At 39.1% G+C, this 23,268-nt stretch overlaps 3 long non-coding RNA genes across 7 annotated transcripts; all 3 read left to right on the top strand.

The window, feature by feature from the left end:
* Positions 1-1,773: 1,773 nt before the first annotated feature.
* LOC130904436 (uncharacterized) lies at positions 1,774-2,853 on the top strand. Of its 4 annotated transcripts, XR_009060846.1 has the most exons (5): positions 1,774-1,959; positions 2,061-2,136; positions 2,415-2,518; positions 2,594-2,648; positions 2,767-2,830. It is a non-coding gene; the product is annotated as an uncharacterized LOC130904436 (long non-coding RNA). The 4 variants fall into 4 exon arrangements; XR_009060844.1 differs by having other exon boundaries at positions 2,415-2,648; positions 2,767-2,853; XR_009060845.1 differs by lacking the exon at positions 2,767-2,830 and having other exon boundaries at positions 2,594-2,683.
* A 452-nt stretch (positions 2,854-3,305) lies between these two features.
* Positions 3,306-4,314, top strand: LOC130904434 (uncharacterized). Of its 2 annotated transcripts, XR_009060842.1 has the most exons (5): positions 3,314-3,471; positions 3,559-3,628; positions 3,792-3,878; positions 3,979-4,090; positions 4,188-4,314. It is a non-coding gene; the product is annotated as an uncharacterized LOC130904434 (long non-coding RNA). The 2 variants fall into 2 exon arrangements; XR_009060841.1 differs by having other exon boundaries at positions 3,306-3,471; positions 3,559-3,878.
* Positions 4,315-14,645: 10,331 nt separating this feature from the next.
* On the top strand, positions 14,646-22,937 carry LOC130904649 (uncharacterized). Its single transcript, XR_009060882.1, has 3 exons — positions 14,646-14,772; positions 14,874-14,938; positions 22,832-22,937. It is a non-coding gene; the product is annotated as an uncharacterized LOC130904649 (long non-coding RNA).
* The last annotated feature ends 331 nt before the right edge of the window (positions 22,938-23,268 follow it).

Below are 23,268 nucleotides of genomic sequence, written 5' to 3'. Positions count from 1 at the left end.
TCTGAGACGACCAGGTTTGTCGTGTGGCGTGTGTTGCCATGGCAACACTTCTCGGTTCCAACATATCCACCTTTCGTAGTCTCGCTTAGCTGCGAACTTAGGTTGCACGTGATGAAGTTACTCTCGAAGTTACCCTGCTAAGCCAGAAAACTGGCTTCGTAGTATAGGCCACAGTTGATTGAACATGTGGCAAATTCAAACATAGGAGAGAGAGAGAGAGACCAGAGCTGACACTGGACATAGCTTTGACAAATGGATCACAAGTGGAATCAGCAGTTCAACAAGCCAAAGCAATTGCTGCAAATGACAGTGTCGCAGTACAAGCCATACAGTGTATGGGGTCAGATTAGTCTCATAAGTACACACACTCATTTAACAGGAAACACACACGTATTGTGGGATTAGTAAACACATAGTACGCGAAACACACACACACTGTGGGATTCGTAAACACATAGCACGCGAAACACACACACATTGTGGGATTCGTAAACACATAGCACGCGAAACACAAACACATTCATCAAATGTGTGTGTGAATTGTTTTACGCGCATTTGTAACGTGCTTCCAATTTCAAATTCCCACTTACGAGTGTGTTGATCATTTTGATACTCGTCATGCGCAACTGAGAAGAACACATGCATTTTTTTAACTGGAGCCCGTCTTCAGCCAATCAGACGTCTTCTTCTTAAACAGCCAATCACAAGGGCTGGGCTGTGGTGAGCCCTGTCGCATTGATAGCCAAAGCGCTACTGAGCATGCGCATTGCAACCACGCCCCTCCAGGGGTGCTCACGTGTCAAACTTTTGTCAAGTGGAGATTCCTTTTAGACTACGACGCAGTTCCTGCTGTTGTTGTCGTGCAGGTGAGTAATATTTCTAAAGTATATTCATTGTATAGTGCCTTTTGACCACTAACCTCTGTAAGCAAATACATATACACGAAATACTTAATTGGAATATTGTTGATATTGCAAGACAAAAGCGTAATGAAGTTAACGTCTCATGATAAGGAGTAAACACGTGCTTCCTTGCTTCTATTGTTGTCGTTGGAAGGGAGTAATATTTCTAAAGTATATTCATTGTATAGTGCCTTTTGTCCGCTAACCTCTGTAAGCAAATACATATACACGAAAGACTGAATTGGAATATTGATGATATTGCAAGACAAAAGCGTAATGAAGTTAACGTCGAATGATAAGCAGTAAACATGTGGGTCGCCAAGGTTTTAATGGCGATTCGGTTATTGTTCAAGAGAGATTTTTTTACATTATAGCGGGTTAACAGCGTACGGAAGTTAGCATTGTATGATATAAGCATTAAACATTTGGGTCACCTGGGTTTTAATGGAGTTTCGTGCTTAAAATCATACAGAAATTAACCATATCTACAAATGGCTACTGACCCAATGAAGCCATTATATTTTGAGAAAGCTAAGTCCTATGTATATAAAAATTTTCAAAAAAGCTTAACTGCTAATCATTGTTTTCGGGAGTGTATGTATAAAGTATTTGAAAGTCATTTTTCAAAGTTGTCTTTCTGTGCATGTGCTTTACAGTTGGTGTACAACATGGAGAAGAGGTTCCAGGAGATTTTCAATTTTATGTCTAGGGGTGAATTCCCTAATTTATAGTGAATCTCAGAAATGTGCTTTAAGAAGATATATGCAGAAGCTCAAACTGAAGGATGAGTAGGCAAAGTATTTGTGATGTTGCTGTTATTTATAATTATATATATATATGTGTGTGTGTGTGTGTGTGTGTGTGTGTATACAGCTATATAATTGTTATTTGTGTGTATTTGTGTTTATATGTGATCCAGTCCCGAACAGAAGCACGATCACTGTTTAATGAAGTACACTCGGCTTCAATTGGTGCACACACAGGCACTGTTAAAACCAGATCCTCAATGTACTCCAGAAATTATTGGGATGGCATGACAGTGGACATTGACTGATGGGTATGTGATGGTTTATTTCTGCATTTTGTCACTAACTAATTTTGGTCAGCTATTTCAGATCTTATTAACCTGATCCGTTTCTCATGACGATTTGTTTTAAGGTATCTGAATGCGACGGATGTCAGAGGACTGGTAACTCTTTGGCTGTGTGTGACACAGCCATTCCAAAGCATTAAGGTATATTTTTATAGTGACCGTGTGTAATCAAATAAAGAAATGTATTTCTGGTTTTTATTACATGTGTGAAAAATTGGAAACAGCTTTGTCTAATGTCATGCATGTATTTAATATTTGGACATGCGTGAAAATTAGGTTTTTATGTGTTCCCTTCATATCAAGGTGGGAGCCATCTACCCAGATTAAGTTAAAAACTTCAAAGATAAAACATGGTGCTCTTCAGATTGTGTAGGAATAGCTGTAAGAGATATGTTCAATATTGGATTTGCCTTTCACAGGTGTCTGCTGTTTGGGAGTTGGTTGGGATAGACCTGACTGGGCCTCTCCCAAAAACCAAGGATGGCTTTCAGTACATTCTTACTGCCACCGATTATTTTTCCAAGTGGGTTGAGGCCTTTCCTTTAAAAACCAAAACAGCATCAGAGGTGGCATAATGGATCTGCTCAATTGTTTATAGACACAGATGCCCCCAACGAATCCTGTCTGACCAAGGAAGAGAATTTGTCAATTAGGTATCTGAATGCATTAAATTATTTTCACAGTGGGATTTTGGCATTGTTGTTTTCCCCCTTTTTTATTTATTTATTATTTTTTTAAATTGGATTTATTTACAATGTATCAATTTTTCAGCTCAACGATAACCTTTGTGCCCTCCTGTGCATTGAAAGGAGTGTTACAGCTGCATATCATCCTAAGACGAATGGGCTGATGAGAGGACAAATAGCAACATAAAACGGCAAGTTTTTTTTTTTTTTTTTGGTGTTCTAAAATGTATATCTAATTGTACCCTTCTACTTCGTACAGCTCTTACAAAATTGGTGAACGACCGACAGGATTTGTTTGGTGGTTTGGCCTATTCAGTAGATAATTTTGACCGGATGGTCATCTGGTCAAGTGCCGTAAATAATTACTTTTTTTGATTTAACAATGTTGTGTTTTCAGTTAAATTACTGTGGGCTGCAGAGGACCAAGGCAAGGTGGAGGCTTTCGTTGGACCGTATAAATTATGACACGTCTTTTCATACGCTAAAAGGCAATGGCTGGCTGTCTGATGAAGTCAGTGGGAGCAATAAGTATTTAGCAAATAACAAAGGTTCTTGCCTTTTGCCAATTTTTTAAATTTTATTTTGCTATGCAAGTAATTGATGGATACATGCATATCCTCATTGAAAGGCAGCAGGCAAGTGCTGGATATAGTTTTTCTCAATGCATTTATTTTTTGCCGGAGTATAGTTGTAATGTTGTTACCCCTTTTTTTAACAGGAGCCCATTCACCAACTCTCTGCTGTGGTAGCTGGGAGTCTGCTTTTGGGAAAATTTCAGCCTGTTAGAAAGGTAATCTATTTCATGCCAATATTGAGCTATATTACTTTAACGCCAGTAACCCAAAATAACAATAATTTGGTATTGTATGTTCTTCAGAGGAAATTCCCTGTTGAAAAAAAGTGGATTTGTCCTTTCCTGTCCTGTATGCGCTCATTGGATTTTAGTGGTTAGTGGGTTTCTTATATTTTCTTAAGACCTACCGATTCTGGAATGTATTATATATAGCTATTAATTTAGCTGATGCCATACAGAAGTTAAATTTCATTAGTAAGTTAACTACATAAATCTGTCATTGTGCAGAATTACACAAAGGAACTAACCTTTTATAGATTGTCCACATTTCTGAAAGAACACTGGTGATCATCGATCCCTTGAGTAACGAGGACAAATATGAGCAAAATCTTGCGGAATTGGAGGTAACCGCTTCAGAAAGTTTAAATTCCTAGTATTATGTTAATATGGAAGTTAAAAGTTCAATGTTCATGTTCATTGTTTTGCTTATAAAACAATAATCAGGAACTTCTTGAGGTTGGCGGGCCGTGAGTTCCAAATAGAAACTTGGACTACCAAAACTGTGGCCCATAACAAGCAGCAGAACAACAGTAGCTGTGGGGTTTTCACATTAAAGGTAATGATTTTAAGATTTCGGAGTCTCTGCAATAAAACTTTGCTGCTGTTGTTGTTTAGCACTGATATGTAACAGAATGCCTAAAATGCCATTTCAGTTTGCGGAAGAGTATATGGCCAATGGAGATCTCAGGCACAACCAGACCCACCTTCCCGAAGTTCTGAAGGCTCGAGGAGATATAGCCTGTGCCCTCCTACAGGCTGGGAGTCTGAGATGTCTATTTAAATTTTAAAAAATGTCTGAAACTTACTTGGTCTCCTCACCTCACATAATTGAACTCCTGATTGCTCTCAATGTCACTATTTACTTTCAAAGGCATCCAAAGAACAGATCTGAGGATTTGCTGCTGCGCTTTATCCTCTCCCGCCATCATTGATCACTTATTAGGTTTGTCACGATAAAAAAAGTGTTTAAAAAGGTAGTAAAATTCATGTGGCAGGTCTTAACCCCTTAATGCCTGCAATATGAATCAATTGTCAGAGAATCACAAAATGTGAAAAATAAGGTCTTAAACCTTTTTTTCCAAATTTGTAAAGAAAAATGTGTAATAAGCGCTCTAATATCTATTTTCCTTGTTAAATCCTGTTTTTCTCATGGAACATGCAGATGCATGAGTTGACTTGCATCCATTTTTTTTTTTTTTTTTTTTTTTTTTTTTGAGGAAAGAGTTATAAATTCTGAATTTGTCTCAAAATCATGAAATCCTAATTTAATGATAAATAATCCTAATAAATATTTTTTACATCCGTAATAGACTACCATCCTTTAAATAGTACTGTCACTGTACGTAGCATTTTTAACAGGCTTATAATGTCTATTTTTTTCCTTTTAAAATGGTCTTAAATTGGTTTAAGCATAGACATCACAATCATACATTAAGAAGTCTGGTTTAAGTCTGAGTTTTCCCCAGTATGACTTTCAAATAGGCTTGAAATGGAGAAAGTAGTCTTAAAAAGACTTATTTAGCGGACAAAAAGCCTGTTAAAAATGTGCCACATATAGTACAGTATTAGACATCTAATCTTGCTCTCATCATCCCTCTGCTGAGCGGTTCAATGAGTTTTTCACTAGTTGACATCCAATCCATTTGAAGTGCATGGGAGGTCCTCCCACTCAAAATGGATGGGACGTCTTCAGCTGTCAATGACAGAGAAAGGCAAAACCGTTAAACGACGTACGCCTATTAAAAATGCTAATCGTAGTAAAATATCATTACGTGTGACTTGATAAGCCTGCTAAAATATGCTAATTATAATCTTTAATATTAGTGCTTTGACAGTCAGTGGCAGGACCTAACTAAACGTATGCTACACGTATGCTACATTTGTTCGACGGGACACCTTGCATCGATAGTCCCCGCGGTCGAGTTGAGGAGCTGTCAAAAACGGGGCTCCTACTTTGACAAAGGCTCCCCATTTGTCACTTGTCAGTACACCGGACTTGAAGGCGCACAGCAGTGACGTAATGAAACAGCCCAGCCCTTGTGATTGGCTGTTTAAGAAGAAGACGCCTGATTGGCTGAAGACGGGCTCCAGTTAAAAAAATGCATGTGTTCTTCTCAGTTGCGCATGACGAGTATCAAAACGATCAACACACTCGTAAGTGGGAATTTGAAATTGGAAGCACGGTATAAATGCACGTAAAACAATTCACACACACATTTGATGAATGTGTTTGTGTTTCGCGTGCTATGTGTTTACGAATCCCACAATGTGTGTGTGTTTCGCGTGCTATGTGTTTACGAATCCCACAATACGTGTGTGTTTCCTGTTAAATGAGTGTGTGTACTTATGAGACTAATCTGACCCCATAATACAGCCCTGTTCGCATTTCAGCAAAAGGAGAAACGAACAGCATGCTCACTCCCAAAAGAATCCTCCGCAGCCACTAATGCACATTCACGCAGCTGTTCAGGTGTGGTTCTGACAAACAACTGGGCAATTCTTCTCAGTGCCTCGCAGCCAAAGCAACTTGTAAGTCACGTCATTAGTTCTAAACAGAATAGATAAATAACAGTAGCTACAATATTTGACTCTTTTATAAGCTGTTGCGTTACTATAAAAGAGTAAAATATTTACCTACTAAATCGATGATGTTGGAATCTGAACTTTTAGCCAGATTGTCAGAATCACGCCAGCCAGGTCCCCGGAACCACACTAGTGCAATTCCTACGACCCGGGCTGGCGCAATTCCTAAAACCCGGCCAAAAGGGCCGTACGTTCACCTTAGTTTTAACAAGGATGAAAGTGGCTAGAATTTCTTGCCAGAACTCCCTGACAAAAAGGTCACCAAGGAGCCAGATTTCCTTTTTTTTTTTAAATAAGTATTTAGTCAACCACTAATTGTGCAAGTTCTCCCACTTGAAAATATTAAAGAGGCCTGTAATTGTCAACATGGGTAAACCTCAACCATGAGAGACAGAATGTAAAAAAAAAAAAACAGAAAATCACATTGTTTGATCTTTAAAGAATTTATTTGCAAATCATGGTGGAAAATAAGTATTTGGCCAATACCAAAAGTTCATCTCAATACTTTGTTATGTACCCTTTGTTGGCAATAACGGAAGCCAAACGTTTTCTGTAACTCTTCACATGCTTTTCACACACAGTTGCTGGTATTTTGGCCCATTCCTCCATGCAGATGTCCTCTAGAGCAGTGATGTTTTGGGGCTGTCGTTGAGCAACACTGACTTTCAACTCCCTCCTCACCCCGTGGCGTCAAAATGATAACAAAAACGGGGAGCGAAAATCCCAGATCCACACGGAGAGACCTAGTGAATGACCTACACAGAGCTGGGACCATAGTAACAAAGGCTATTATCAGTAACACAATGCACCGCCAGGGACTAAAATCCTGCACTGCCAGACGTGTCCCCCTGCTGAAGAAAGTACACGTCCAGGCCTGTCTGCGGTTCGCTAGAGAGCATTTGGATGATCCAGAAGAGGACTGGGAGAATGTGTTGTGGTCAGATGAAACCAAAATAGAACTTTTTGGTAGAAACACAGGCTCTCTTGTTTGGAGGAAAAAGAATACTGAATTGCACCATACCCACTGTGAAGCATGGGGGTGGAAACATCATGCTTTGGGGCTGTTTTTCTGCAAAGGGACCAGGACGACTGATCTGTGTAAAGGATAGAATGAATGGGGCCATGTATCGAGAGATTTTGAGTGAAAATCTCCTTCCAACGGCAAGGGCATTGAAGATGAGACGTGGCTGGGTCTTTCAGCATGACAATGATCCCAAACACACAGACAGGGCAACAAAGGAGTGGCTTTGTAAGAAGCATTTCAAGGTCTTGGAGTGGCATAGCCAGTCTCCAGGTCTCAACCCCATAGAAAATCTGCGGAGGGAGTTGAAAGTCCGTGTTGCCCAACGACAGCCCCAAAACATCACTGCTCTAGAGGAGATCTGCATGGAGGAATGGGCAAAAATACCAGCAACAGTGTGTGAAAAGCTAAAGCTGTGAAGAGTTAAAAAAAAAAGGTTTGGCCTCTGTTATCGCCAACAAAGGGTACATAACAAAGTATTGAGATGAACTTTTGGTCTTGACCAAATACTTATTTTCCACCATGATTTGCAAATAAATTCTTTGAAAATCAAACAATGTGATTTTCTGTTTTTTTTTTTTTCCACATTCTTTCTCTCATGGTTGAGGTTTAACCATGTTGACAATTACAGGCCTCTCTAATATTTTCAAGTGGGAGAACACAATTAGTGGTTGACTAAATACTTATTTGCCCTACTTTATATGGCTAAGGTAGGTGCCTGTTTTGGTTTTAGGTCGGTAGCAGCTTTGGTTTTGAAAATGTTTGAATTCAAAGTTTTTTAAAATAGGCCCTCTACGGATCAGCCCCGTATCCCATTTCCCAAGTATTATGAAGTCTATGGCGTTACTATGCGTTACTACGTTGCTTGAATGACGCAAGAAAAGTCAGAGACACGGAGAGAGAAGAGCGGGAGTGGGAAGGAGCAAGCCCATCGACATTGGGGGGCAACCGGGTATGTTGTCCTGGGCCTCGGGATCATAGGGGCCCCTGAACAACCCTTAGTTTATTCTGCTTAACATTCGCATTATTTCTTTTTTATTTAAATCATTGTCTGATTAAATATGTTGTACTCGATATATACTTATAAACTACTTATAAACTTTAACATATTAAATACTTTAAATATATATTCTTTTCCTTTTTTGCACAACAATTTGTAACTGTAATTAACTACTTTTTTAAAGTAAGATTAACAGCACTGGTCATTAAGGTGCAGTCTGCAGAATGAAAAGCTATGCTGTGACGAAAGCTGAGATTTTATTCTGCCAATTTGTTGCTGAACACAAATTGCCTACAACTATTGTTGATCACTTCTCAGAATTAGCAAAAGAAATGTTCCCTGACTCAAAGATTGCATCGGTAAGTTCATTTTATCAATTGACCTTTTTAATTTATAATTGGATACAATAACAAACTACCTTCAAGTCAAACTGAATTGTGAGCTGAAGTGCCACGATGTGCAGCCATCAAAAGACATGATAGAAATTGACAAAAGCGCTACATGCAATTATAACAAAAGTCATTTTTAAATTTTAGTAATCATGATGTAGCTGAAGATATTGTTCTTTGATTGCACCAGGTTATATATGACAATATTACCAATAAATTCATATTATTTTAAAAAATTGAGTTTTATTTTTGTGTCGTATTGCACACCCTATAAAACGTTGTAAAATTAGTCACCAATTTGCAAGGGCATACGTCACTATTTGTAAGATTGCCAATGGCCTCGGGTTGACAGGTATGCCTACAGTACATACTGTATTAAGTCACTCAGGTGAGAGCTGAGCAAATAAACTAATGGCTTTATTAGCTGCTACCATCCATTTAGTTTGCTTAGCTCAAATGGTAACATTTAATTGAGGATTAATTCATCATTATAGTTTACGATTCACATCAATACATTACCTGTCTTTTCCCCGTTTTTCCTCCTCTAAAACATGACACCCCCAACCCACTTGTTCATCCACGACATGCCTGCATGATTGCTGAGTGTCCACAATGTGTTGAGGCACGCCCTTTAACATCTATTCTAGACAGAGTGCAGAGTGTGATGCACCTCCACTGCCTATACTGTATTTTATCCACAAGCTGGCTGCAGCTGGCAGCGTGCTGCATGCTTCTGGGCTAAACCATGACAGTATAACCAAGGGGTGTTCAGAGGTATCAAGTCTCATTAGGCAAACCAGGCAATTGCCTAGGGCCCCCAGCCAGCAGGGGCCCCCAGAGGACCAACAGATTTGGCACAAGCAGCTTTATTGCACTGTGGCAGCGACAAGTGTAGGAAGTGTTTCAATACCATGGAATCATTTGGCAGATTATCTAATGATTCTGTTATCAATCCCAATCAGCACTAACCATGTCACGCATATTATACATGTTTAAGAAAATCCAATCAGCTATTAATACCACATGATTGTTTAAAGAGTGACTCACCAAGTACTCTCTGGAAAGTCCTTGCCGAGGTGTTTTACGTTGATTTTCACAGGCCACCTCATTAGTCATGTGACTACTTAAAGTAATGGTGATTTTTCCCAAAAAAGTCTATTAATGGGTCTATCGTATTCCTTGTCGAATACTCTATAAGAAAAATATAACATATATAAAATAATAATCTAAAATAATGCTAAACGATTTTATTAGCAATTTTAATACTCCTTTTAGCAAGGTTCCTCGTGTATGCGTACGTTCCCATAGCAACTAGTCCTGTTATTGTTCTACGTCACAAGCGCTGCGTATTCTGGGCGCGAGAATAGGCGTAAGGTGCGCATTTCGAGCAGAGGACGGCCACCTGTTAAAATGTGTGTATCCATGAACGAATGTGAGTACATCCATATGAGTCAGTGTAAAGTGCTTAGTTTTCGCCACTTTTATGGCCAAGATGACCGCACGTGCATGCAGCGCGCACTCGCACCCCCCCACCTTTGTGTTCATTATACTGCGCGAGTATGTATGTGTGTCACGTGACTCAAAAGGGCCCCATGTTGCTTGTTGCCTGGCACCCTTGGGGACCCTTGCTACGCCTCTGGGGGCGTTGTGACAAACCAAACTTTGAATTGTTAAAACTTGCAAATTTGAGGGCACCTTTCAAATGAATTCCATCAAAATATAGCGCCTTAAGCCCCTGAACTATTTTTAATTTTTTTCGTTTTTACCCTGAAAACCCCCATTTACAGACGTCGCGCAACCGCTTTTGTTTCAACCCAGCCATAAAATGAAGGTAATTCATTATATTTGTTATTAAAAATGTCTGTCGTTTTTAGCTTAGAATCATTAATTGATGTCTCATATTTCGTTTAAGAAAAAAACGACTTTAAAAAATTATTCACTCTCATAGTTCAAACTTTTAAACTAAATATGTCACAATGAAAAAAATGGCGTCTGTAAAAAAGTCAAAGATATCTACCTCATAACTGTCGCTTAATTGTATTTTTTTTTGTTGTTGTTACATTTTCTCCAATTTGGATCGTATATTTATCATCTAACAAACAAAGAAAAATTACGTTTAAAAGGGAATACAGTGTATATATGAAAAAGAAAATCTCGACCACTCCTTGATGTCTGCGATTTCTGCTTCGTGACCCTTGTTATATTACCATGTTTCACCCCTAAAATCCAGCTCTGGTCATTCTCATCTGTGTCTTGACACTCCATGATAAATGCAACATGGAGTTTTTGGATCGAAACAAGGTAAGTACGCGATAATATCTCGTTAAAGTCATGGTGTCTGTAATTCTGCTCTCGCGTGCTCTCACCTCCAAATAGGGTTTTGTTGTTTAAAAAACATTTTTTTTAAAATGCCCTCCTGTTAAAAAGAAAAATCTTCCCCCAGAAAATTTTGGTTTTAAGCTTTCCAATGATTTATCACACATGCATATCGGACAATTTTGAAAGTTGGCCAAATTGGGGGTCTCAGAGCGGAACTTCAAGTCACCTGAGTGTTTTCCGCCATATGTATATATGGCTTGGAAAGAAAACAAATAAAATAATAACACAGGGAAAAAAATGCACGTTTGGTATGCACACTGCGACCAGCCTCCCGCTGGTGGCACCAAGCCTGGTCTGCCTGATGGGAAGGCCGCCTCTGAGAAAAATAAATTGGCCGTTTCAGTTTTTTTATGTTCGGGCCCAAATACACCAGATGCATCATCGTTCCGGTTCCGGTCCGTTCCGGCTCTGTGTTGACTGTGTGCTATGCAGTACGTCAAAACCAGGCAAATCATACCAGCTGCGTACGGCTGCGGTCCGCCAACTCCGTCCCCTCATGAGCTCTCGCGTGATCGCGCGCGCTAATGTGCCATTTAAAATAATGACAAAGTACTCATCAGAGTAGCAGAGAGAGCACATTTTTTCCTTGGATATTGATATTTTAGTTGTGTCTGTCTCTTAATTCCAGATTGACTGCATCATGTTGAGATCAGGGCTCCGTGTGTTGGTTTGTGGGGGCTTGGGGGGCGGGGGCCTATTATGCCCTTAGTTGTGTCGGTGGGCTTATATCTTTGCGCACATTTAAATTTATGGCACATAACATCTCATAGAGCTGTTATAAACAACTGTTAAATAATCTGTAATATTTATAAAATGGATAGCGAATTATATATTACACAAACTAAAAAACAGCTTACTTGGAATTGGTGTCTCATCTCTGCAGATTCCAGCGCAAACTGTTGGTTTTTCTATGAAAAGTCAAGTAAACTGTAGGAATGAAAAAAGAGAAATGTCTTGAATAGACCACCAGGTTGAAACTTGTGGGTGTCTCTCTATTCTCTTTTGTACTTCCCCCCCCCGTTGTCTGTTTTTGGGCCCAGTCGTTTTCTCCACATTCGCGGATCCTTAACACACCACCACTACTTAATTCACTTATGTTATGTAACATATTTTTGTATTTGAAGTACATTTCTTGTTCGATTTTCACACTACTTTCTGTAGGCGACAAAACTTTTGTCTTGCCAAAATTTGACCTTTATGTCTTCATTAAATGATAAATCTTTTTTCAGTGAAACAAATATATTTTTGTACATTCAACATCATTTGGGAGGGTCTTAGCTTTCATATGAGCCATTTCTGAAACCAATTGAATAATTAATAGTCAGGTTATTAGCAATTGTTTCTACAAAATGGATAAGCGTCAACACTTTTGTCAGGGACTGTATTTATTATTCTATGGAGTTCTGCTGCTCATTGTGTCAGAGTCTGACGAGTCGCTAAGATGTGCGCAGCAAACCACTGTGGACTCCGTTCAACTGGCTGATATAATGACATGTGATCAGAATGGAAAGTTAGCAACCAACTGGTTTAAATGCACAGGTTTTCAGGGACAACAAAAAAGGAAATAAAGAACAAGCCTGTTGAATTAATGCGATAAAAAAAAAGGCAAGGCAAAAGAAAATTGATCAGCTCTTAAATAGAAAGAAGAGTTGAAGAGGCTTATTTATTTGTATTTGTATAGGGAGGTTCCGAACATATTCCGTGTGCAACTGTAGGGCAAGGCGAGCTCCTCGTTATTAAAACACTCAGGTCTGGCAAAAAAAAAAATAAGGAAGCAGCAGAAGTTATGGAAGAACAATTTTAGTGCATTTAGTCTGATAATCATAGATAAAAAGACATTTTATTCATTAAATCTCTTAAAATTTTTGAGGGAATAATTTGAAAACAAAACAATCACAGCAAACACTATAAACTCAACTGAAAATTCCCCCAAGAAAAAGGCACAAAAAAAGGAAGTTAAAACACTATTTTGTTTTAGATTTCAGCTCAAGTCTTTCAAACATTCCCCAATGAGAGAGCCACCAAAATAAGTAACAAAAACTGTTTAACAAACAGTGATGCAGGGAAGCTGCGATTGGAAGGAGCTTAAAGCAACACTAGGTAACTTTTCAGTTTTGGATGAGTTTAGCGATGCAGGTGGACAAAAGCAGCAGTGTTTTGCCTTAAGGAAGACTGCATTTTCCATGAGGACCAGCGCACAGTGTCGTAAAATTCTGATCTACCAGTCTCCTGCAGATGGAATAAACGACATTTCTGTTTCCACTGTCTGTGTGAAGGATGAAAAGTAATGAGGTAATGAATCCAGTTGGAGCTAAACTATAGCATATGATGATATTAAAAATATAAACATTTTGTTTTGACGAGTTCGGTTTGGGGAGGGGGCATGCCAGTGAGCGAAAGCCGGGCCAAAGTTTAGATTTGAGTGTGTTTTTGTCCGTAATGCTAAATGCATGTAAATACCACTCTAAAAATTGTTGCATGCAGTTGTTCACTTTAACTAATAACTGCCACTTAAAACGGGATGAAATTATTGATTTGATTGTGAAAACCATTTATTTTGCATTTACAGACATCAAATTTGATTTATACTGAACCAATTATACGTCCAAATGAACCAAAACAAAGTTTATTTTTCAATTATTTTTTTCCTTCATGTCCTGCAAGTAATATATCTGATTTGAGTCAGATGTGATTCGCGCATGCGCATTGAGCACAATCAGCACTAATTGCTAATAATTAAAGTTTTAGTGTTTTGTGTTGTTAAAATTTGAAATATAGTCCATATGAAGCGCTGAAGCCGTGGGCAAATATCGACAAGAGACTCCAGTGTTTTGTCAGAAGTTACCAAGCTGTTATGAGCTGGGGAGCAGGTGGTGTTAGTGGTGGATGCTAATCGCTAACGCTAGCCGCAATTAGCATGGAGTTAGCCCTGCATAAGGCTCTCATACTTGTTCCTAAAGCCGGCTTTAGTTAGATACCGCCGGTCCATGGCTCCAGCGCTTCACTCAGACTGTATTTCTTTTTTTTTTTTTTTTTTTTTTTTGCGGTACTGCTGCTGAGTGAGAGAGAGAAATGGAGACGTGCTAGTGCTCGCTAACATCAGGGACCGTTCGTGGGGCTAGTTTTGGTCTACGAAGCAAAAAGGCGGTAACTACACAGAGTGCAGTAATGAGAAAAAAAGAGTTAACCTGTCATCCAGCATAAGTAATTGTAGATAGATTATTGCATATGTGGCTGTTTTGTTACTTTATACCACCTTACTCTCTGTTAAAAAAAAAAAAAATATATATATATATATATATATTTTTTTTTTTTATATAATTTATAAACCAGTGTATATATATACATACTGTATATATATGTAAATTATATTTATATATATTATAAATAAATTCTCATATTTAATTTGATATGTTACCCATATTTTGCAGTTACTGTATTATCTACATTTTTGTATTATGTGATCTTCAGAGAGCAGTGATATTTTATTTTAATGTGTACTCTTTCAGAACCACAAGATCGCTCTTTTCAGATCTTTCAGTTGGCGGCATGCTACATCTTCCAACCTGAACAGATAATATCTTGCATCTACACAGCACATTTTTTAACCATTTCTCAAATCACCCTTAATACTAGACCCTCACTAATCTATACATTTGTATAGCAGCAGATGGAGTACTGTATTTCTTTTTTTTTTAGTTCTGTTGATTGAACCAACACAGATCAGTGTATCATCTGTAAGGGAACTCACTATTATTTCCTTTGTTTTCACAGTTATCAGATGTGGAAATGCAAAGATTGCAGCCTGTCATTTTCAGAACGATCTGAGCTACTAAAGCATTATCGTATTGACCACCAGTTTCACGGTAGGTGCCGCCCTTACCCATGCATCCATGCAAATTGTCCCTGTTTGTCCAAGACATGGAATGGTCTACAGAAACACCTAACTCAGAGTCATCCTTCTCAGACATCCACACCGAAGCTCTCTTCATTCAAGTGCTATGCTTGTAACGACAATCAGCTTTCCACGGAGTATGATTTTTTTCCTTCATATCAATCAACATTTGAAAAAAAACGAACTGGTCTCTTGTATGTTTGATGGTTGTTCATACAAATCAAACATATACAGCAGTTTCAGGACCCATAAATGGAGAAAACATCAGTTGTGCACAGTCAATGACTTCAAAAGGGGAATAATCATCACATCATCGCTCAGTTCCAATACTTGTGACTCGTTGAACTCTGGCCTGAATGAAGAAGTACAGTTGGATGATCTAGCCACTGAAGAGTCTAGGAATTTTGAAAAAAAAAACTGAACTGAAATTAGCTTCACTTTTACTTAAATTGGAACATACATATTTAGTCTCCAGTACAGTCGTCAACGAATTTCTTGAGGAGCTACAACATCTCATTGGAGCTGTCTCTGTACCATATAGTCTAAAAATAATTAACCAGGTTTTTGGAGACAACAACTGTCATGTGGAAGCATTTGTTGTTGAAGAACTAGCCACAGTGATTTGTTCTTCACATCCAATTCAAAGGGCATTAGAGAAACAAGGCCCATTGTCTACTTCTTGGAAGCGCAAGTCATATTATAAAAGAGAATTTGGTGTAGTGTCACCAGTGGAATATATTCTTGATAAAAGGAACAAAAAAATCATTACAGTATGTGTCTGTGCTGAAAACATTGCAGCAGGTTCTAAATTTAAATTCTGTTTTGATAAAGACTGCTAATTTGAAAGGGAAATATCGGTCACCCAATAGTGACAAAGCAGTTTACCGTTGTCCTTTTGATGGTGAATTTTTCAGAAACAACACACTTTTGTCTAAAGACTGTGCAATTTCACTTAACTTCTATATCGATGATTTTTGAAATACGTAACCCCATTGGCACATCAAGAAGGAAACATAAGATCTCTGCCCTCTATTGGACTTTTGGTAATCTGTCCCCTGGTTCTCAATCTTCACTGTCATCGATACACTTGGCTCTTCTAGTCAGAATTGCAGATTTGAAGGTATATGGTTATGAGGCAGTACTCGAGCCTGTCATTTGTGATCTCAGTGTTTCCCACAAATGAACGAGACTGTGGCGGCCCGTCGCATGTCTTAGCAGCACGCTGTTATTTTGTTATTGTTTTTCTGTATGATTGTTACCACAATCAAGTGGGTAAGCAAATACAGACTTCTCTCCTTCTTCCCCATATCCGGGGCATTACAATAGTTTGGATCGGACTTTTCGGCGAAAGTGAGCGGTGGACGGCCGTCTTGGACGGAAAGCAAACTTTAATTGAACTTGCGCGGAGAGGCGGGGCCCATAATAAAGCCTTGCTCTATTTTCAGAGCGTTGGTCACAGTAAAATATTTATTAGTTCAAGCAGAGTAAAATGATACATATTCACGGTACAAGAACGTCGTTTCCGTGTCCATCGATTGGTAAGAAAAGGCTGTTTGTACGAGTGACGTGTGGGCGCTCCCGTCAGGGGGGACATTTTGCGTGGAGTGGCTATTTTTCGGCACAACACCGGCGCGCCAACTTCAGACAATTACGGCTGACGAAACTTTGATAAATGCAACCCCCCCCCCAATTTCGCAAGCTCTGGGACACTAGAAAAATGACTCTCATACCTCTCCTTGCTAAGTTAATGGTACCTCGATGTGCGTTTGTGTGGAAATTTAGTTCACGAACAACGGGGAAAAAACTATTCACCTTCTCACCGAATCAAGTAAAAGTCTTTACACGGCTATTACAATTCCCCCAGTCCTGTAAATGGGTCAGTTGACAGAAGGACTGTTATTGTTGTGGTAATGTAGTACTTACGAGGGTCAAATAAAAGGGAAAAAGGAGGACTACGACGGCGGTCTGAAACCCGCGGCTCTTTGGCGCTGCTTTTTTTTATTTTTATTTTTTTAATGGAAAAAGATGGGGGAGGGAAATATATTTTTTGTTTTAATAGGATTTCTAGGAGGACAAACATGACACAAACATTCTTTCAATTCATTAATATTGTAATGAAGTTAAACTTGTGGTGGCATCGTACAACAGAGTAGTCACGTGGTGCGCTATAGGATCCACTGCAGGGAAAATAAACATTTAATCATGAAGGCTAATTATGTATTTCTAGCCAACTTAGTCATTTTTATAGTAGGCTAATATAGCTAGTATTGATAATTATAAGGCTTGTACAAGGCTTTGAATTTTTTGCTGCTCCAGACATACTGTATCAGTTTTGGGGGTTTTGGGGGGGGGGGGGGGGGTCAAATATGGCTCTTTCAACAGTTTGGGTTGCCAACCCTGAGTCACTACGAGATGTAAGTCGTACTATTGCTACGAGAAAAAAAGTCGCATTATTACATAGGGTAACATAGCTGTAATCAGCTACGCATTTTACATACATGTACCGTAGCTGAGAGCTATAACATTAGCCTAGCTAATGAAATATTTCAAATATATCTTTGTTATGGTTCTTCTTGGGGGGGAAAAATAATGAAGAAAAAAAAAAAAAATTCGCCGTGGCACGACATGGTGAGGCTGTCCGACTCCGATGCAGCCCACCACCACAGTTTCAAAAAATCCTATGGGAAACACTGGATCTAATTTCCTTGGAACAACAGGGTGTGTTTCTGCCAAAGTTAGGGAAGTGTGTTAAGGGAACAGTACAGTGTGTTATAGCAGACAATCTTGGAGCCCACAGCATTGCTGGATTTATTGAGACTTTTTCAAGTGGTCATATATGCCGATTTTGTACAGCTTCCAAATCAGAAATTCAAACTAAGCAAGCAGACTTTGGATGTTTTACAGTCAGAACAGAAGACCTTCACTCAGAGCATCTCAAAACCACAGAACAATCTCTGAACAGTTTCTGTGGTGTTAAAGGGTATGTCAACCCCTGGGGAAATGTTAATATTCCATCATTTATCCATAAACGCATGCCTTTTGTATTCAATCATGCCACTTCGTGTAATTACACACAAGAAAATGAGAGAAATTTGGATCGATTGTCAAGCTAAAACGACCGGCGCCCGAGATCTGGCAGATTGTTTGCGTGACGTCATTACAAGTGAAGAGAGTGCCACCGGCCACTAGGGGGGCAGCGCCTGTCTGCATCAATATAATTCCTTCTAGTGAGGGGAGAATTAGCGGTGTTTTGAGCTGTTTATGCTGTTGCATTGTGTTCGTCCTGCTCTGCACATATTCCAGGTTCCCTCATGAAGAAACACCCCTCGTTGTCAATAAAAGAGAATTCAGAATTGACAGTGAGGGGTGTTTCTTCAACAAGAAAAAGGCTCAGTGCTTTAATACTGAATGGCGGCGATGATGGCAGACAATTTCGTTTCTAGTTCCAGCGACAAATCCGACGTAGAAGGACGTAACGAATGTTCATCTAATGGTGACGAGGAGAGTTATGAAGCTTTAATTGGTGTTTTAGGTTACCAATTTGAGCCGAAACGAACGCCAATGCAGCGTAATGAAACGGTCATTGAGGTGAGCAATAAATATTAAAATGTGTAAAATGTAAAATATTATATATTATTGCTTTTATTTATAATTTATACATGTGTCCAGTCCTGTATCCAATGCGTGATATTTTTTTTTTATTATAGAAGAGTACTCACTCTGGCCATTTCCAGCTTAGCAACAACCCTCCTTTGCTTTGCCTGGGATGGTGAGGTGGTCTCATCAGTGGCAGTCTTCGTCCTCTTTCTTCGTGTCTTGGGACATTTAGGTGGCTGTGCGTTTATGGTCGGCACCGCATCTGCTTTGAGCAGCAATCTTTTAGCAAAACCCGATTTCACTTGTCCATAGTTCGAGAAGCTTTCAGGTGGAAAATGCGCACCACACAAAACCGTGCCGGGGGCTGGGTCTGGAAAATTAGCCCTCTTTGCACGGACGAACTTAACCCATTGTCTGCGTAGTCCAGCTTTTTTTTTTTTCCGCGTTCGGGAACTCATGGAAACTATATTCCGATAAATAGCTATTTGTACACCACATAGAACAGCAGTTTTGAACCATTTTAGTGATGTTTTGGTCAAACAAACCCGAGCGCTACTCTCTCGTCGATAAAAAACAATGGCACCTGGCTCCGCCTTGACTTTCATTCACTTGTATTGACGTCGCCGCCCCATTCGGCTGTTTCCGGAACACCTTCGGAAATGTTCGTCATTTTCGATCTATTTTCGATAATTGCTCATTAATGTGATTGATTTTTTTGTTAACTTTATCAATATTTGTTATCTTGGCACATAACGGTTCTATTGATGTCTCACACCCCCTTTGCGTTTTCATACCCTTTACAGGCATGAAAATCTCTCACCTTTCGGCGAAATTCGCCGTTTTGAAGTAAAAAAGGGCGACCTACGTGAATTGCGTAGATCCGAGGAGAAATTATTTTTGGGAGGGGGGGGGGGTCGGGAGGTTTTATTAAATTATTATTATTACCATCATGTGATTAACTTAGTACGTAAACTGATCGGTTCTTTAAAAAAGTGACACGGACAGTCAGCAAATCCTTCTAGATGCTTCGCTGACGAGAACCAATCATCGGCCCAAGCTGTGGGCCATTATTCCAAACGCGCGCACTCCTTAGGTGAAACAAGGAGTGCTCGGTGAGCCTTTGTTTGCATTGCAAAGCTGCGAAAACAAAAAAGCAGGCCTTATCCACACCGGGGCAGACCAGAGCGCAGCATACACACTTGCCTGTATTTGCCAGCAGATTGAATTTGGTGAGTAATGGTTTCAATCGTTTTCACATTTTGCGATATAAAAAAGTTAATGCCATTCATTGCAACTTGCGTTGAACACTGCCAGAGCTAGCCAAATCTCCCATGAAAAAAAATAGCTCCCGTTAAATTGGCGTCAAGCTTGTGTATTTAGCAGTAATATAAACGAAGAAACACACTGTTGAGTCAAATTAAGTGGCATGCTCTCGGATTGAGGGGTCGCCTCGCATCGCATCGCTCCCGTCGTCCGCCTTAGACGCGTTATTTTCGGCTGGGACTTGAGCTGACGGCCGGTGTCGGCACAACACCGGCCCGACGAGTGGTGGGAATGACTCTTGCTTCTTAAAGCTTTTCAGAAATACAGGGATCCCTCGTTTTTCACGGTTAATGGGGACCAGAACCCGCCGCAATAAGTGAAAACCGCGAAGTAGCGCCCCCCCCCACCCCACCCATTTTTTTTTGTGTGTGTTCAATGTATTTATTCAGATTTTACATTGGAAAAAAGATACATATATATAAGACATGTTTTTTCACTTTTTTCACCAAAGTATCATTTATAAATGGTTTTCAAGCACTTCAAAATGTAAGAATTATGATAAGTTTTAAACATGTTACTGTCCACCGAATTATTTTTAAACAAGAATAAAGTAGTAAGAAAATGCTTGGCTTTATTAAATGCTTCATACTGAGTCTACTCAAACCCTCTCAGGCTTTGTTAAACGGTGATTGACACATGTGCAAAGTTTTTCTTTTTATATATATTTTTTGTTTGAAGCAACTTATTTGATTGAATAATAAAAACACAAATGTCCCAGCCAAAATGTGGCCCAAATGCAAAACAACATTACTTCAATGGAAAAATTTGTTTCAATCAAGAAAAATAGTTTTCAAATGCTTTTTTTGTCTCAAATTTATTTTGCAATCAAAAACATTTTTTTTTAATTGAAGTGACTTTTGGGATTAAAAGTATAACTGTATTTTGATTGAAGCAACTTTGTTTTTGATAGAAGTAACTTTGTTTTTTGATTGAATAATAAAAACACAAATCTACCTCCATCGTTATTGAGAGAGAAAGAAATTAAGAAAGCTTTAAAACTAAAAGCCACCGGGGAGTCTGTTTTTTTTTTTTTTTTTTTATATTTATATTTCATTACATAGACATGCCTCGTAGGGAAAGGAGATTGAGGGATAAAAAAAGGAGTTGGATGAAGCTGCTAAAGGCAGCAGATACCTCATCAGCTGGGTGACTAGCAGACCTGGTAAGAACAGGTTTGCAAGGATAGTCGGGTATTAAATACAATTATAAACACATTACAATGTTATTTTTCTATAAGATTTTATGTCATTGCTTTATTAATCATTAGGTGCTAGAGTTGTTAAGTATGGATAATAATGAAATAATAGTTTTGAGAAAACTGTGCTGTTGGTGGCTCAGTGACCATCTGATGTGGTTTGTTCTCAGATGAACAAGTTGAGGAAGGAAGTTTTGATGCAGAGGTTGAAGGAAGAAAAGAGCTAGACTGACTGAGTCACAGCCAGAAAGTGTGGATGACAGTTTTGATTTCTATTCACTGTTGCCCCCTCCCAATTAAAGTATGTCACAGTCGCAGCCAATTATTATCTAAAGCTGGTTAAAATTGAAGTTATGTTGTTTTAAGGTGTATTAAATACTTGTTCATGTGCCCCTTTTGATCTACAAGCACTCGCCCCTCCACCGGTCTCTGCACGGCCCTGCTGAAACACAGTGTGGGTCGACAGAGCTCAATATTTTGTTGGGGTGTACAGTGTACTGGAACATATTTCCTCCACACCCTTCTCACCTTTTTAACCCCTGACCCATTTTCATGCCTGCCTTTAAGAAGAGATGTGTCCTCTCTGAGAAACTCAGTCATTTCAAAGTTACTACTGGTTTCCCCCCAGATCTGGTCCATGATTTATTTGAAGGGATTGTTCCTCTAGAGATAGCCTTGTGTCTGTTTGTCTTCATATCTAAGAAATACTTTACACTTACATATTTAAATGAGTCTATACTACATGTTCCTTTTAAGTGGACTGACAAAGTAAATTGTCCCCATCCAGTGCCATTAAATTTTGCATCTCGAAAGACAATAGTTGGGAATTCCCATGAAAACTGGAGATTGTTAAGGTTTTTCCCCTTCTTTGTTGGCCAGAATGTGCCTGCTGAAGAACCTGCTTGGAAAATAATGACTGATCTAAAGGATATTGTGGACCTTATAGTCTCACCTGTCCATACAGAGGAGTTGATTGCATATCTGCGTTTCAAAATCTCAGAACACAGAGTACAATTTTAAGACGTTTTTCCGGACTACAACCTGCTGCCTAAGCATCATCATAAACTTAAACTGATTATTTAGAACATTACCCTCAACTGATTTGTCAATTTGGACCCTTAGTTTGTTTTTGGACATTGAGATTTGAAGCAAAACCCAGTTTTTTTTTATAAAGAGTCGCTCGAAATATAAGATCTTTCAAGAATGTGTTGTTGTCTTTGGTAGAACGACACCAATTTCATATGGCACAGCAGATATTTATGTACCCTCAAAAACCTCTTCTTGAAGTGTCAAATTTTTCAACTCTTTCTCTTGGTGTGTTGAAGGATGAAATTGCACATGCTATTCGGCTGAAATACCCAAATGTGGACAATGTATGTCTGGCAAAGAATGTCACTTATGATGGATTTAATTACAGAATTGGAATGATTCTTGCACACGGAACTTTGGCAGGGATCCCTGAATTCACTGAAATCATCCACATGTTGGTTCTAAAGGACAATCTTTTTTTCATTGTTCGGAAGCTGAGTGCATGGCACTGGGAACACTTCAGGGCCTTTGAACTCAAAGTGAGCAAAGACATAATACTCTTGTCGCCAGATGAACAGACTGATCCATATCCGCTGGTAGATTACACTGTGGTGGGAGTGCGTTTGATGACCCTGAAGAAATATATTCAATGTTAAGGTCTGCATTTTTATTTAAAAAAAAAAAAAAATATATATATATATATATATATATATATATATATATATATATCATATTTGCATGTAATTCATTCTACTAGAAATGTTAAATGGGCACTAAATTGAGACTGGGGCAATTTGATGTTCAGCAGTTATTGTCATCTTTATGCCCACACAATGTGTTTCTGAATCTGAATTAATGCTTTCCTTCTCCCTTTCCTGTTCTCCAGACTTATCCAGGACTCATCGTGGCAAATCCCATACGACTCCTTATCTTGCTCCGTGACGACAGCTCTGAGAGGATGGATCTGCCCCTGGTGCCAGACACTGTTGAGGAGCTCATTGAAAAGGTCAAATACACATGTAAACTTAGTGGAGGCATCCGGCTGCAATATAAGGATGATGGCTTTGGTGGCACATTTGTTAACTTGAACTCAACCTCCTCTATCAAGGATCTCACGACCATCAAGGTCATACAGACTGTTCCCGATACTGAATTCATTCTGAATTTAAGCAGTGTCCCAGCTGATTCAAGTGACCAAGATTCAAGCTCCTTGTCCACAGCTGAATCAGATGATACAATCATACTCAGAAGCAGCTCTTCTGAAAGACTCCGAACAGAGCCCTAACCAAAGGAATTCAAGATCCAGCTTTTCTCCTTTGAAAC

Source organism: Corythoichthys intestinalis, chromosome 16 (genome assembly GCF_030265065.1).
Source record: "Corythoichthys intestinalis isolate RoL2023-P3 chromosome 16, ASM3026506v1, whole genome shotgun sequence".
Taxonomy (NCBI): domain Eukaryota; kingdom Metazoa; phylum Chordata; class Actinopteri; order Syngnathiformes; family Syngnathidae; genus Corythoichthys; species Corythoichthys intestinalis.
The sequence above is the reverse complement of the archived record's forward strand: the minus strand, read 5'-3'. Positions and strand labels throughout refer to the sequence as shown.